We start from the raw sequence: 4,603 nt of genomic DNA, 5'->3' as shown, positions 1-4,603 counted from the left end.
AAGCCACTCTCAAAGTCCTAAACTGCAGGCACTTCAAGATAATGTTTGTTGCTTTTAAGTCATTCAACTTTGGGGTGATTTGTTACACAGCACTCTATAACTAATACAGATCTCTTAAAGGATATACATAATGTTTCTAAATGCGAATGATTACCATTGTGGATATGTTAAAGTCAGTGAAAAAACAAAAGGACTAGATAATTAAGTGATAGAGGTTTGAGGAATGGGATGATAATTTGAAAATACAAACAAGACTATTTTCAAAGACACAGATTAAACCTGTGGGGTCTGTGTCTGTTTAAATGGGATCATTGGTTCTGTTTTCAGCTGTAATGTGGCCTTTGTGATAAACACTGTTTATATAACTTTGTTCATGTCTCCTCAGAAACTGTTGTACCAGTAGTGTTGGGTTTTCCTTTCTTAAGAATGCATTATGACACAGCCATGAAAAGTTTTAAGAGCCAACATAGGTCCAATGAGTTGGTGCATGCTTTTCTGTGGCTTCTGATCAGTTGACAAATAATCAAAATAATAAAACAGGACAGGACCTTAAAGGTTGTCATTTTATGAATGGGGAGCCTGCAGCTTAGGAAGCTGTGACTAGTTCAGGGTCCCTGAGGTGGTGCATGAGAAGATTAGAACCTAGATCCCTGACAATTGGCCCAGGACCCTTTACCTAAAACCAGTCCATCTTTGGATGCACAGTGACTGGAACACCAGGGCACTGTGAAGTGTTTGCGGATGATTTGTTACCGATCTGAAGTGATGCTTTGTACCCATTTTCACACTTTAAAAATTGCAAACATCCAGTTAAAGTTCCCTCTTGACTTTTCTTCAATACCCTCTCTCATCCCTACCACCATATACTTTATTATGAGTTCATTCTATATGGGCAGACATATGCATTTGACTTATACAAATGTAAAAATATAGTACTACATAATTGTTTTTGCAATTTTCTTTCCTCCTAACTATAATATATCTTTGAGATTGTTCTATATCAGTAGGCATAAAGTCTGGAAACACAGATGGCATTATTTTATAATTTTACAGAGTGAAGGTGTCATTGATTATATTCTATATACTTTTCTATATCTCCAGACTTGATGTACACTCCATAAACAGATTTACCATTTTTTTCTTTTATTAAAGAATAGCTAGATAGCTAACCATTTAATTAAAACACGTGTATTTTCACGCAAAAATTATCTGGAGTAGTGAAGGTATTGACATACAAAATCAGTGTGCCAGGTATCGTTCATGAGAATTTGCAGGGTATTTTTCCCAAGGGTCATCAGAAATAGGAGGAAAAAAAATACATAGTTTGAACACTGCTTGTCTTTGCCCATTTGGGCTGCTCTAAGAAACTAACACAGACTGGGTAGCTTATGAACAATAGATTTTTATTTTTCGTAGTTCTGAGGGTTGGCAAGTACAAGCTCAGGGAGTCAGCATGGCTGGGTGAGGGCTCTCTTCCAGTTAGCAGACTTTTGGCTATATCCTCACATGATGGAATGGGCCTGGGACCTTGGTGGGATCTCTTCTCTAAGTACTTACCCCATTCACAAGGGTTCCACCCTCATGGTCTAATTACCTCTCCAAGGCCCCACCTCCTAAAGCATCACTTGGGAAGTTAGGATTTCAACATATGAAGGGGGGAGGGAAGGTGGGGACACAAACATTCAGATCATAGCACTGCTTTATCTTTCTACCTTATAGAAACTTAACTCTGCATTTCCAATTCTTGATCTTCAAGGTACAGTTCACAAACTCTGGCTGATTATAAAGAAATAGAATGATAAAACATCAAGTAGCAGATTGAGGAAGATACATAAAACATGATATCCTAGTCTTAATTTCCAAAGGCTTACCATTCCAGTATTAAACACAGGGCCAGCAAGCAGTTTTCCATGTGTCCCTTGAGAGCTTGTTATAGTGTTGCTCTGCTGTTACAGTGAAGCAGTGTTTTACCCTAATCCATCCTACCATGGAATCCTTTTACAGCCCTCTAGGTGTGTTTTGTTTTATTTACATTCCTTTTCTGAACCTGCAAACAAGGGTAAAGCCTTCAAAACCACATCTCTACCTTTGGAATCCAGATTTATGTCTTTCTCTTATTTTTCTTGGTCCACCCTCATATACTTTGTTATTATTCCCAAACACTTTGTCCCTCCATATGTCTCTTTCTTCCAGGATGAGGGTTTCATAGAAAGAAATTCTTTGTATAGTTTTGTACAAATAATTCCATCATGGAATTCTAATGCTTCTGAATTTGCTCCCATATTTGGCTCTACATTATGCTTCATTATAAAGCAATTAAACTTTAAAATGGATAAAATATGGAAGTAGATAGTGTCATATTAATTTAATTTGAGGGTGTTTTAATGGCACATTAAACACGTGCAATTCACAGTGACCACAGTATATATTAAGTTAAAAAAATTGAAGTAGGAAGTTTTGGTAAATATAACAAATGAACTTCTAATCACAGCTACTTTTAATGTGTTCACTGTTCTATAAAACTATAACATGGCAACTGTGATTGGAAACCTGCTCTATTAAGAACAGTAAATTAAGAGTATTAAATTAGTTTCTCTTGGTTACCAAGATTAAGATAAAAAGCCAAAAGTGCACACTGCTCATATAGCTTTTTAATTAAACTGTCTACAATTACTGTGTGTCATAAAATGGCACGTGACATGCTTTAATTAGCCTATGCCACTTTATGTAAAAGAAATTGCCATTGTATTTGCTTTCACTAGGTTATCTCTATTTTCTGTTCTGCATTTTTAAAGAGTATTTTCTAGAGTAGCAAGCCCATTGCTGAATGTTAGGTTAAAAAGGCTGTGTGTCCATGCAGAAGTAGTCTACCCTAGGTGACCATTAATTGTTCATAAAGAGACCAGTGGGCACCAACCAATCTGACGGAGTTAACTAATTTCTCATAGAAGTGAAATGCATTGATGACATTGAAATCATGATCTGACATACTTTAGCTAAGATCAAGTTAGTTGACTGAATTTTAGAGACACATAAGAACTTAGATCAAGGTTTCTCAATCTCAGCACCACTGATAGGTGGGGGCAGGTAATTTTTTCTTGTAGGGGGCTGTCCAGGGTACTGTACTTGTTTAGCAACATACCTGGCCTCTACCTACTAGAATCACTAACTGCACTCCAGCTATTGTGACAACCTGAAAGGTTTCCAGATTTTACGACATGTCTCTTGGAGGACAAAACTGCCTCCTTTTGAGATCCACTACCTTAAAGAATATCTGATCCAATATAGTGGTTTATCAAAAGAGAAAACGGAAAGCTGGGTGGATAAAATTACTTGGCAGGGGTCGCTAAAAGAATCATATGAATATTCTGTTATATTAATATTCTAACTGAATAATAATTTAACATTACTACTTCCAATTCCAATTTTGTAATAGATTTTATAAAGCCCATATAATAAGCATATTCACTTGATTTGGAGGCTACTCTCTAGACTGTTCGGTAGGTCATCCTCTCCCAGCTAAACTAAGGTTTCACATGCAAGTGTTTTATTAAGGATTTACTCCCGGGGGAAATTATTCAGGGAGTGAAGGAGGCAAGATAGATAAGGGGAAGAAGCCAAGTAAGTGTATAACTTCAGGTGAGATCTCAGATTTAATTTAATCCTACAGGGAGCTCTAAAGCATAAAGTACACCTCAAAACTGTTTTGACCTTGAGGCAAAGGAGCTGTTCTGTCCTTGGATGTGGAACATTCTGGGATTAGATGCAGGAATGTAAAATTCCTATTCCAATTCTGATTGTCTGTACTGGGAAGGAGGCCATGGGTTATCTGGGGATTCAGAGGGGCTGGGCGGAGTCTAAAATTGCTAGACATTTCTGACTCTGCGAGCAAGGAAACTCCAGTGCCCAAAGTTTATCCTCAGAGGGGTAAATGTGTGACATCTCAGCAGCAAAGCATGAAGAAGCCTGGCGAGGAATGCCCAAAGAGATGTGGGTAGGGCAGTAGCAGAGTCTACTCCGGGGGTATTGTGGGAAAACCAGGGACTTCAAGACAGAGAAATAAATATTCAAGTTCTGGCCTTGCTACTTACTATATGACCTTGGGTAAGTTATTTGAATTTATAGACCCACAGTTTCTTTAAGTTTAAGGCATTAACACCTAACGTATTTCATATGATGTTGTGAGAATAAAAATGCATAATAAATGCAAGAGGGAGATCACATAACAAGGTTGTTATTGTGTTTTATAATTCTTCATGAAGTATACATATCTCCATTTGTTTAAGTTTGGTAAAATTTCCCTCATTAAGGCTACAACATTTCTTTGCAAAGGTCATATACTTTGCAAAGGTGTTGCATTAGGTACATTCCCAAGGTACTTGGCATTCTTAATTCCCTTGCCCGTGGTAGGTCTTAATTTTACAATTCAGCTTTTTTTCATAATATGTAGAAATACAGTTGATTTTTTATAAAGAATTAATAACGAGAAAGCTCATATATTTTCCTTAGATTGTGTTGAATTATTCACATCCACAGTCATATCAGTTGTGAATGATGACAATTTTATTTCGGCCTGTATAATTTCAATATATTTTATGTTATC

This window comes from Crocuta crocuta, unplaced genomic scaffold (genome assembly GCF_008692635.1).
Source record: "Crocuta crocuta isolate KB4526 unplaced genomic scaffold, BGI_CrCroc_1.0 scaffold712, whole genome shotgun sequence".
NCBI classification, from domain to species: domain Eukaryota; kingdom Metazoa; phylum Chordata; class Mammalia; order Carnivora; family Hyaenidae; genus Crocuta; species Crocuta crocuta.
The sequence above is the reverse complement of the archived record's forward strand: the minus strand, read 5'-3'. Positions refer to the sequence as shown.